The sequence below is a fragment of the Lytechinus pictus genome, chromosome 3 (genome assembly GCF_037042905.1).
Source record: "Lytechinus pictus isolate F3 Inbred chromosome 3, Lp3.0, whole genome shotgun sequence".
In the NCBI taxonomy this organism is placed as follows: domain Eukaryota; kingdom Metazoa; phylum Echinodermata; class Echinoidea; order Temnopleuroida; family Toxopneustidae; genus Lytechinus; species Lytechinus pictus.
Window position 1 is genome coordinate 45,240,756 of NC_087247.1, and position 13,510 is coordinate 45,254,265.

Below are 13,510 nucleotides of genomic sequence, written 5' to 3' on the forward strand. Positions count from 1 at the left end.
GCATGTTCCATGGCTACTATGCTTGTTCGTATCGTGACGCTAATCAAGATCTATCGATGCGCTGTCGATCGTTGACGGCTCTTATCACGTTATCACGGTAAACCTCGCGCAAGGGTATACCTTGAGTCGAGAACTAGCTAGCTAGCCGTCGATGATCACCCACAATACACCACACCTCAACATTCGATCGAAGGGGCGCGCAGACGAGATTTAAATTCGTCAAATCAGGCCCATATTTCCGTCAGAAAATATATCAATTGTTCATGCAAAACTATGTTATATGATATTTTAAGCATTTTCTGTCATTTTCTGTTTCTGTTTCTGTTTGTGGTAACTCTCGTAGGAACTCGGCAGGACAGCATTTTGCTGGTAAACGCCAAGCTGGCATATAACCAATTACCTATGAAACATTTTACGTCTAGGTTAATCAGTCATAGTGGCTGACGTTATAGACGACAGATATCACTCTCGGGCCTTTTTATCAAAGTGGAGACAATGGCAGAGTTGGGATTCGAACTCACAACCTTGCGATTATGACTCCAATGCTCTAACCACTGGACCACACAACCCGTACTTTATTTTAGAGATAAATAAGGTAAAAGTTGGATTTTTTTGCCTTGTTTTTGCAATCTTGTTCTATGTATTGCTCTGTGAAATAGAACTGTGCAATAGTTACAGTACAAAATTGTTTTCGTACGCAGTAATATGCGCGTCCATAATCATGATAGTGTCCTGTAATACAATACGCGACTATACACGAACATCAAGTTGAGGTCACTCACACTAGATCTCGTGGTTCATGTAGTGCAAGGTAAGTCACCTCGCACAAAGAGCCACAGTGGATTTCTAACTAGTGGGTCGCGTGTGCTGCGACGCCACTTCTGGCGTCCACAACACACGACTTCTATGGCTTGATTTTTCTGTGCGCGGCGGCACGTAATAAACCCCATGATCAAGCCTACCCCTGCGGAGCTGCATTGAGGCACTTGCTCACTGCAACCATCCTGCCTGTGGGGAATCTACAGGTAGGACTATGATATGCCAATGCAGAACACAACACGCACTTAAAAAAATCATGAAAATAACACTTTTGTGACCAAAAATACTAATTTCCATACAGTTGTAATCTATTTTTTTATTAGTAACTTGGGAATAATTTTTGTATTCACTAGAGCGCTCAAAAACTTGAATTTTGGGATTATTTTTGGTGGAAAGTTTTTTTGTTGGAAAGTAATATGGCAAGAAATTTTTCATTTTTCAATCTCTATTTTTAATTTAGAAAAAAGAATCAAATTTACTTAAGAGTCAAGTTATATGATTTTTTTCATTTATCCTCTTAATCGAGGCATTTATTCACATTTATTCACAATAACATGTACATATATATATATACAAAAAAAAAATCAATTCAATTCAATAATGCAATACTATTTTGAATATCACATTTTTTCAAAATTCAGATTTTTTTTCTTTGTTGATATAAACTTTCTAAATAAATAATCATAGTAAGCTTGAATTCAATCCATAAAGAATTTGCATATTTTTTTCCTTTGAATATGCTTTTTATATAATTTTGATAAATAACAAATTGAACAATAACACAAAATTATAGATTACACAAAACATAGCTGGAATTTTGCAGATCATAACCTATAATTAATGTTTTTCATCTATAGAAATAATAATCTTGAAAATATAAAATACCAATCTTTCTATAATTTTCCAAAATAATCTAACATATTTTCAATACAGTATAAAATGAAAAGTGGTATCAACTTCTCCAGAAACAAGTGGAATGCCTCTGGCCGTCTCACCTGCATCACGCGATTCAATATAGCAGCAGTGCTGATTTTGAAAACTACTATAACTCGCACAAGATGTTCAGTGATACTTGGTTACTTCTATTTCCACGTTTTATGAACTAGACCAATACACTTATAGAGATATGATGGCAATTCAACAAATACCCCCAACGTGGCCAAAGTTCTTTGACCTTACATGACCTTTGACCTTGATCATGTGACCTGAAACTCGCACAGGATGTTCAGTGATACTTGATTACTATTATGTCCAAGTTTTATGAACTAGACCGACACACTTTCAAATTTATGGCTGTAATTCAACAAATACCCCAATTTGGCCAAAGTTCATTGACCCTAAATGACCTTTGACCTTGATCATGTGACCTGAAACTTGCACAGGATGTTCAGTAATACTTGATTACTATTATGTCCAAGTTTCATGAATCAGATCCATAAACTTTCAAAGTTATGATGGTAATTCAACAGATACCCCCAATTCGGCCAAAGTTCATTGACCCTAAATGACCTTTGACCTTGGTCATGTGACGTGAAACTCATGCAGGATGTTCAGTGATACTTGATTAACCTTATGTATAAGTTTCATGAACTAGGTCTATATATTTTCTAAGTTATGATGACATTTCAAAAACTTAACCTTAGGTTAAAGGAGAATGAAACTCTTGGAGCAAGTTAGCTTTTGTGAAAGCAGAAAAATCAAAGAATGAGATCAACAAAAGTTTGAGTAAAATAGGACTAGCAATAACAGAGTTGTGAGCATTTCAATGTCGAGATCACTAATGCTATGGAGATCCTCCCATTGGCAATGCGACCAAGATCTGTGATGTCACACACGTACAACTCTCCCATTTGAACACTGAAAATATACCCCAAAACATCTCTTTTTGCTCATTCTAATCATATGACAAACGATTCATCAATGATATGATGTTGTGAAACCTCTGTACTTGTCATCTCATAAAGAGAAGTTCAAGTTCAAATCAAGTTCAAGTTCAAATTTATTCAAACCAATCAAGAACAAGAGACATATCACATTGTTTAACAAAAATGTGCCTAGACTCTATAAAAGTGAGAATATAAGTGAAATAAGTACTAAAGTAATGAGGGAGTTGTACGTGTGTGACAGCACAGATGTTGGTCGCATTGCCGATGGGAGGATCTACATGGCACTAGTGATCTCAATATTCAAATGCTCATAACTTTCTTATTATTCATTCAATCTTCCTCAAACTTTCAACAATATGTTTCTTTTATTTTTCTTTTTTATATGGATTCAGCTCGTTTCAAGGGTTTCATTCTCCTTTAAGATTTTGATGTTGATTCCCCCAACATGGTCTAAGTTCATTGACCCTAAATGACCTTTGACCTTGGTCATGTGACATGAAACTCAGGCAGGATGTTTAGTAATACTTGATTAACCTTATGGCCAAGTTTCATGAACTAGGTCCATATACTTTCTAAGTTATGCTGTCATTTCAAAAACTTAACCTCAGGTTAAGATTTGGTGTTGACGCCGCCGCCGCCGTCGCCGCCGCCGTCGGAAAAGCGGCGCCTATAGTCTCACTCTGCTATGCAGGTGAGACAAAAATTGCATGTGTTGTTTTTTACTACATGCCACTTAAATAAATTATGTCTTGAGGGTAAAATCTTGTTCAAAAATTCAAAACTAAATTGTCTAATTCTGTTATCTACAATTAAATGCAACTAAAATAAAATACATGGTTCCAATTAAAGGAAACTGGTAATGAGAAAAGATTAGAAAAAAAAGATACAACGCCTGGTTCTTCGGATACCTCCGCACATAATAACGAATATATCTTTCTTGTAGGTAAAGAATTTAGAGTTATTTGTACAGTACTCCACTTTTTAATGAAATTAAAATTTGTTCACTTTTTTTTTTAATCGAGTATATAATTCTCCTTAAACAATTTATTCAACCAATAGACAGGAAAAGACTTTTTTAATTTAGCATATTCTCCATGTAAATCAAATAAAAGCTGAGAAGTATAGACAGATTTATTCAAAATATTTGGTGCTAACCAATGACGGTTTCTTATAACATATTTTACCCTAATTATACCTGCATGCTCCATTTCTCAAATACCAACATACGTTTATTAAAAGTTATACTGCTGTTATTCCAAATGATTTCATTTTCAATGTTTTTTACTCCAAATATACCAGCTACAAAGAATATCATAGTAAAAACTAGGTAGATTTGCTTTTGTTGATTGATGTTCAGGTGGGTCTAGCGTAGTGTAGCGGTAGCGGTAGTGAAATATCATAAAACAATTTTTATGATATTTATCGACCGAAACAAGTATTTTACGATTTGTGATATTTATCGGCCGATGCAAGTATTTCTTAAAATCTAAGTTGGCAGCTCTACACGCGTGTGGTATCTAGGTATCGATAACAAAAGACTGCAAAATGGCGACGTAAACAGACTGGGTAAGTAAACGCTTGTGCTCTTAATCTTTTTTCAAATTTACTATATAAGGAACTTTATTAAAAAACTGGGGGTAAATATTGTTTTGGCCCATGTACGTTAGTTTGGGCGCAAAACCAAACGTAAAATTGGTGATTTAGGTCTAGTTTCACCGTGGGAAAACCTAGCCTCTACAGGGAGGTATGCTTATCCGTCCCAGGCTTCATGGGGAGTAAGCCTACGTATAGTACTATGACTTTTACTCCCCAGAAGCCTCCAGGCTAGATCAGCGGCTATCCGCAGGTTGGTTGTTGTGTTGTAGTAATTTCTCTAAGTGAATATGATGAATTTTAAGAATGTATCTGAGGCAGTGGGTCATAACATTGACAGCAAGAGTGACAGATAGGTGCAAGGAGGGTAATAAAAAAATATAAAAATCTAGACAAAATGAATGGGGATGATAGTAAAATGTCAGAAATCGTTAAATAAATCCCCAGAAACGATGGTTATGCCTGTCTACACCGAAACTAGCTTAAAAAGAATAAGAAGCTTAATTTCTTACTTTTCATATCCATCTTCCAGTTAGCCTCAAAATAGGTGACTTAGAGCCAACATCGATTTCCTCACACGTAGACTATAAATAATTTGCTGATTTCAAAACATCGCATGCGCGAGGTTCTGAGCTCAGACCCTCACGCATGCGATGTTTTGAAATCGGCAGCAAATTATTTATAGTCTACGTGTGAGGAAATCGATGTTGGCTCTCGACTAAATCACCAATTTTGAGGCTAACCGGAGGATGGATAATAATATGGAGTGAAATTAGGATGAAAAGTAAGCTTCTTATAAATATAAGCTTTATCTTATTAAGCTAGTTTCGGTGTAGGATTTTTACAATAAATAGAGTCTATGCATTTTTTCCCCACCTTTGCCACTCGTAGTATCAGAGCGAGTTTTGGACCATGGCATGAGGTTCGGGTAGGTGGCAGGAGGCGCGTTTCCATTTTACACCCTGGCGAAGGCAATCTCCGCAATATTAGCTACAAAGCGACTAGTGAAGAGTCTACACACGTCGCTGGTTAGATATGACGCATGCATTGAGCACTGGCGAGTCTCCCCACACCACCGCATGCAATCTACACAGCCACTGAACTCCAGCACAGAGTTCAGTGGCTACATGGCCACGGCACTTCATGTACAGAGAGCAGTATACAGAGCTACCAAGTCTCACGCATTGTGCGTGAGACTCACGCATCCAGGGTCCGTCTCACGATCTCACGCATGGCACCCATTTTTCTCACGCATTGGGACCCGACAGAAAAAAAAGAGAAAAAGTAGCATTATTCGCTAGATTATACGCACTGGCTGACCGCCTGCGCAAGCCGTCGCGTCTACCCCGGCACGTGAGACGAATCGAGAGTGCAGTCAGCGCACAGCTAGTACGTGATACGATGAATCGCGTGCGTGCATCGCATGGTTTTGTAGTATGGATCGATATCATGATGAAGCCCATATCTCGCACGCGCGCCTTTTCGAAACGTACAAGTGTAAGTACTGGCCGCACGCGCGCAGAGACGCCGAGTCATGAAAATCTCACGCATAACATTTTTTTGAACTTGGCATCTCTGAGTATATGAATTAAATCCGAACATGTTTTGCAGTGGCGTTAATTTTGTCTCAACCCTCAACAAGTGAAAAACCTACAATTCGGGCAATAGCCAAAATTAATTTAGTAAGCAGTAACAATAATGATAAGACAGGAATAATAACAATAGTACAAAACGAAGGAGAATCTATAGCATGTAGAAGTCCAGTTGTTTCCACTTATAATTGTTTCAAAATGATTCTAAACGATGAATTAAAATATACTAGTTCTACTACTCCTACTACCATCGATACTACTACTGCTACTACTATACTACTACTACTAACAATGATGACAATACTCAATACTCCTACTACTACTACTACTACTACTATAGATAGTACTACTACTACTAATAATAATAGTGATGATGATAAAAAGAAGAAGAAGGCCAGAGGAGAAGAAGAACAAGAAGAAGAGGAACAAAAAATGTAATACTTCATAATTAATAACACTATAACTACTACTACTATTACTATTACTGTTCATAACAATGACACTAGCAATAATAATAATAATTATAAAAGTGATGATAATAATAACAGTAATGATAATAATATTGATAACAAACTATGCAATTTATAATTAACAATCTTATAACAGTTTCAAAATGATGCTAATGATAATAGAGTATACTACTTCTACTATCATGATATGATAATAATAATGATAATAATAAATGTATAACTACATTAACTACTACATGTACTATGACGACTACTACTGAATAATACTACTAAAATAATACTATTACTACTTCAACTGATTATAATTATAATATGATCAAGGCAAACATTCGTGTTGAACTTGTAAGTATTAAGCTCAGCTGTAGTGCACATGTTCTGCAGATATCTTTGGTGCAGACTTTTGCATTGCGCGCCCAGCTGATAATGTAAACAAACGTAGACTCTTCACTAGTCGCTTTGTAGCTATTTTTGCGGAGATTGCCTTTGCCAGGGTGTAAAACGGAAACGCGCTGGCCGGAGCGTAGTGTAGTGGAGTGGAGCCTGCGCAGACATCACTTGAGGCACTCATTCAATGAACAAGGTTATGACTTGAGGTAGGGATCTCAAAAGGAAAATCTAAGTTTTTAAATCTATGTTTAAAAGCATCGAAAAGTACCTCACCTTAATCAGCATATTAAAAAACCCCCAGTGAATGACTTTTAGTATTCCAAAGAGATCTAAATATCTGTAAATCTGAGGCTTAAGATGGTCCAAATTGTGACAGATTTGTGTACAAATTTCATTTTGAAATTTCGTGCGACACGTATGCACAGAGCTCGGCACTGAATGAGGGATTGTGGGCGTGTCCTTTCTCGCCTCGGCGTATTATTACGCAAATACACAACTCGAACGAACGCTCCCAGTTAGTCTTGGATCCGAGCTTATCCAAATAAACAATGATTAAATAACAACAACAACAATTGCAAGAAGAGAAAAGGGAAAATAAATGACTCAAATGCAGTCGTTTGGTGACGGATAGTATGTTCATACCTCTTGCTGATATAAGGATTAGATATGACATAAATTTTCTGCCGTGGTGACACTGTAACTAAAGCATGGGGCTGATGGAGGGACTCAGATTTTATAATTAATAAATGAATGAAGGAATTAATTAATGAATTTAAATTAGTTCTCAATGAATGAATGAATAAATTAATTCATCAATTATTTTTTTACAGGACACACATGGTAATTGACATTTTCATAATTAATTCTGATACCAGCGGGGGGGCGGGGGCACTCTGATTTTCAAAATAATGAATTAATTCTTTAAACATCTATATCTAGGCAAGGAGGGTCCAGAATTTTCCAAAGGGGAGCACCATTGGCGGTGGAAGCCAACAAAATTTAGGGGGGACCACCAAAAATTTTTGACAAGCAAAAAAAAAAGCTAGGTTATCATCCAAAATTTTAGGGGGGACCGAAATTTTTTTTGACAAGCAAAAAAAAAGGTTATCAAAAAAAATTTAGGGGGGTTGCCCCCACCTCAAATTCAGGGGGGACAGGGCCTATGGGGGGGCACATTTTCCCGATGAAAATTTGATAAGCATTACAAAATGTTTTTACCAAAAATTGAAAGTCATTACGTCCCTAAAATTTGACAAGTAAAAAAATATATAAATATCCTCACTTTCAAGGGGGCATGCTTGGGTAAAAAGGGCATGTTTATATTACAAATTACGATTTTGGCTCTCGATGCCCCTTGGATCCACCAGTAATCTAAGGGGACTTTTATTTTTAGTTTTGATATGGCTACCTTCTCGGAGGACGTCCTCGCCGCGGTAGCTGGATAGTGCTGCAAAAGAGTAGGCCTTATACAGCTGTTGCAGCATTAACTGACACTCCGAGACTTATAATTTTACCTTATACTTAAAAAATGAATAATACAAAATAAAACATAAACACTTGTTTTTAGAGTTAGTTGATGTCAAAATATTTACAGTCTGGGGCATGAAGACTTAGAACTCTGCCCCATATCATTGTGCTTTTTCTTCAAAGCATCTTTATAGCGACGGATGGTATAATCATATTACTAGCAGTGGCGGCATGGCCGACCCCCTCCCACTTTTTTTTCAAGTAGTTTAAAAATAGGAAGAATGGCGTAGATTTTTGTACCGAATTATTTTCATTAACAATTTTATTGGTAGAAATATTTAAAAAAAATTTCAGGTTTAGCACCCATTTTCAAAACTGTTCCGCATCTCCTGGAAGAATGGATGGAAGGAGAGAAATAAATAGGATGAAGGGGTGGATCCAGCCTTCGCCAATAGGGGGGGGGGGAATTTTTTTCACCCACATTTTCCCCGATCGGCCGCGCGAAGATGATTTATGTTTTTCTTTGAAGAAATGTCACTTCTTAGCTTTCGTCTTATAAATCAACATAAATATATATAATATCATAATCCTTATTCATATAATGCGAGCGCGAAGCGCGAGCTAATTCATTAAAAAATCTTATGTATTTTTTCGTAAAGTTTGAAAATTCTGGGCAATGTTTATCATGAAAAAGATGTGTGTGCAACTAAATAATTACTAAGAACGCGAAGCGCGAGCAGAATTGAAATCACAGGCAATTTTTGGAAGTTAAACAGGATAGGTATAACTTAGTGATTGATGCGAAGCGTGAGCGGAAAATTGGAAGATTTAGACCTAAAAACGAGACATGTCTATTCATGTCTTGTAAATCATGGAAAGAATGAGTAATTGGCGATCGTTGTTACTTTAATAATGCGAGCGCAAAGCGCGAGCATAAGATTTTTGTATATATACGTTTTGAACTGATCAAAAAGGTACCTGTTAAGGACTGCTTATTGCACTTAGCCATGGAGACGTTACACATTTCAACAATAAAATAATGTAAGCGCGGAGAGCGAGCCGATTTTTTTTTGACATTTCTACATAAAGAATGGAAAATTAAAATCAATTATTGTAATCATGAACAGGATCGTCGCTATATAACAATTAATGCGAGCGCGAAGCGCGAGCGGAAAAAAATCGAGATTGAGACCTAAAAACGGGGCGCTCTATTCATCTTTTGTATATCATGAAAAGGATGAGTAATAGGGGTTCTTCTACATAAATAATGCGAGCACAAAGCGCGAGCAGAATTTTTTTTTTGAAACTGGATAATGATTTAAATAGAGAACAAGTTGAGTATCTGAATAAACATGCGCGCGCGTGTTTCCGATTTAGACCTACAATCTAGGCATTCTAAATACATCTTTTAACATGAAAATTTAACCATTAAATTAATATCTTATCTATTAATGCCTAATGAGGCGCGAAATCTGGTGATATTTATGGCATGAAAACTGGAAATTTCAAGCACTTTTGTAATTATGAATAGGATGCATCAGGTAATATTTTGAACCGTTAATGCGAGCTCAAATCGCGAGCCAAAATTTTTATAAGGCCAAGTCACAAGGATTATCCTCCTTTTAACTGCCATTACCAATGTTACATTATAATCATGTATATAGTCTAGATGCATTCAATTCTGTGAATCCCATAATCTTGAACCATTAATGCTTCTTTCTTTGACCCATGTTTGCTACTTCTGCCCATATATCTCTTGGGTTTTTTCTCTCTCTCTCAAGGTGTGTGTGGCACATTGAGGAGTATATATATCAGGGAAAAAAATACACGGGAGCGCTGAGCGATTTCGCTCTCGTAAGCTTTGAAATCGCACTTGCAAACCCAATAGAGAGAGCGATCGGGAAAAAAAAAATCGCTCCTGTGATCTTGTGTACAGTAACAAGCTCGGCCATAAGTCGGCTGTCTTCCCTTCGTGCGTGGGTTATAACCACAGAAATAACGTGCACGTAATGTACCATTCACATTCACAAAGCTCAGCGCAGTGAGCGCACTAGTACGGTACGCACGGTAGATGAAAAAATGGCAGCCGTGTGTTGCTGCCCTCTACGTTCAATGAGGTGTGCTTTTTATCAAGGCTTTCCAATTAGAATTTTCGATATCCTGGCTAATCAATGCGAGCGACAAGTTCCGAACGCACGCACGTAGATTACAAGCGCAAAGCAGCGGCACAAATCGCGATATAAAGCGACTGGTAAATACGTCTGAAAGGATGCTGACGTCATCCAAGATGGCAACTTACCTTGACCAACGAAAGGATCGAAGATGATGTTTCGATATCATTTGAAAGGAATTAGCGGTAACTGCGGTCTAAGGTACGATACTTCTGAATTTTATACATTTTTTCTTAAAGGACAAGTCCACCCCAACAAAAATATGATTTTAATAGAAAGAGAAAAATCAAACAAGAATAACACTGAAAATTTCATCAAAATTGGATCTGAAATAAGAAAGTTATGACATTTTAAAGTTTTGCTAAATTTCACCAAACAGTTATATGCACATCATGGTCAGTATGCAAACGAGGGGACCGATGACATCACCCACTCACTATTTCTTTTGTATTTTATTATATGAAATATGAAATATTTGAATTTTCTCCTCAATGTCATGTGAGCAAAGTTTCATACCTCCCTTAACATGTGGAATTTGATTGTTTAACATTTTGTGGTTCAAACAAGATGGTCATAATTGTCATATCCGTAAAAAATGAATTATTGTATAATTCAAACAATAAAAAACAAAAGAAATAGTGAGTGAGTGACATCATCGACTCTCTCATTTGCATATCACTGAGTTGATCATATAACTGTTTTGTGAAAAATAAGCGACACTTTAAAATGTCATAACTTTCTTATTTTCCATCCGATTTTGATGAAGTTTTCAGCATTATTCTTGTTTGATTTTTCTCTATTTACTCAAGTCAACATTTTTCTGGGGTGGACTTGACCTTTAAATATGGATGTAATTTCTTTTTCATAATGTGTCATTTTATGTACAAAAAAAACGATCGGAAAATCGGGTTTCCGAATATTAGATCTAACGTTACTGCTAATACGTTGTCTACGTACGGGCCTCCAAGGTCTTCAGTCTATGTATTGGTGAGTGAGCCAACGCAGTTCAGCGGAACAACCAAAATACAGAGACTGAAGCTTTTGGTCTACTGCCAGGCCTGTCGTGCATATGCTGCTCGCTCCGGTCCCCATCGGAAAGGGGTAGTTGTGAGCTTTGATGATCAGTTCATTTCAGGCTCTAGTCACGTGAAAAAGCATTCAGCTATGAGGCATACCACGTTCCTCATTTATTACATATTGAATACCAGCCTTTCATGTATTATTTTACAGTTGTATAGTAACCTTTCTTTATCTCTTCTTTCAAAGTTTCAGGATCACTCACACAGCCACATTAAAAATTTGATAATCAGATTTTTCTGCAATAGCACTGAATAAAGACAAATGGCAATATATATCTAAGTAAATCATTCATTAGGGCCTACTTTTATTAGTAAAAAAATAGTAGAGATGGCACATTAAATCAAATGGCATTATTGCAATCATTATTTTTGTTGGTAAAAGAAATAAAGAAATAGTACGGATGGCACATTAAAATACAACAAACAATACTTCAAATTTAACATGTCTAAAATGATAATAATTACAAATATGTTTCCTTTTTTTATTTTAAAAATGACTCTAGCAAATTAAACAAGGCAAACGCCAAGCGTTGTCTCGCCTGCATATTGCAGTCATGAAGAGACTGCATGTCAAAACTACATGTATGCTATATGACTTAGATGGACCTCTGTTATGAGTTTGGCGATCCCACCTCGAAGCTATAGAAAGTTATTGTGTGTACAACACAGCACAGTGCCAGTCATGGAAAGTTCATTGACCTTTGACCTTATTCAAATTCGACTCATATTCGAACTTGACCTGTACCTTCAAGAGATGAACGTCTGTTATGAATTTGGTGATCTCACCTCGAAGCTATAGAAAGTTATTGTGTGTACAACACAGCACAGTGCCAGTCATGGAAAGTTCATTGACCTTTGACCTTATTCAAATTCGACTCATATTCGAACTTGACCTGTGCCTTCAGGAGATGGACCTCTGGTATGAATTTGGTGATCCCACCTCGAAGATATAGAAAGCTATTATGTGTACAACACAGCACAGTGCCAGTCATGGAAAGTTCATTGACCTTTGACCTTATTCAAATTCGACTCATATTCGAACTTGACCTGTGCCTTCAGGAGATGGACCTCTGGTATGAATTTGGTGATCCCACCTCGAAGATATAGAAAGTTATTATGTGTACAACACAGCACAGTGCCAGTCATGGAAAGTTCATTGACCTTTGACCTTATTCAAATTCAACTCATATTCGAACTTGACCTGTGCCTTCAGGAGATGGACCTCTGGTATGAATTTGGTGATCCCACCTCGAAGATATAGAAAGTTATTATGTGTACAACACAGCACAGAGCCAGTCATGGAAAGTTCATTGACCTTTGACCTTATTCAAATTCGACTCATATTCGAACTTGACCTGTGCCTTCAGGAGATGGACCTCTGGTATGAATTTGGTGATCCCACCTCGAAGATATAGAAAGTTATTATGTGTACAACACAGCAGTGCCAGTCATGGAAAGTTCATTGACCTTTGACCTCATTTAAATTCGACTCATATTCAAACTTGACCTGTGCCTTCAGGAGATGGACCTCTGGTATGGATTTGGTGATCCCACCTCGAAGCTATAGAAAGTTATTGGGTGTACAACACAATTGTTGACGACGACGCCGACACCGGAAATAGTGATACCTAGATGTCTCGCTCCGCTACGCAGGCGAGACAAAAATGGCTCTTGGAAATTGAAAAGTGGCTCCCATAAATTTGTGACCAGTGAGAAAAATGGCTCCTGTAAAAAAAAAGTATTTTTTTCCCTGATATATATATTATTTTAGTAACACACATTGAGCACATTGAGGAGTACAGAAGCATGTTGAGATATTGAAAGGGGTAGAATAAGCTGTTAAGAATTGAATGAAATTTACAAATGGGAGAGAAGCCGAAGGGGGGGGGGGCAAAGATGTGGAGACAGAAAGGGGGTTTGAGAGAAAAGAGGGGAATTAACTAAAGGAACAGCAGTCAGGAGAGGGAAAGAGAGAGGGGGAATGAAATTAAAGGAAGACATGCATACGATAAAAGAGTCCTCGTAGGGGGAGTGAGAGAGAAAGGA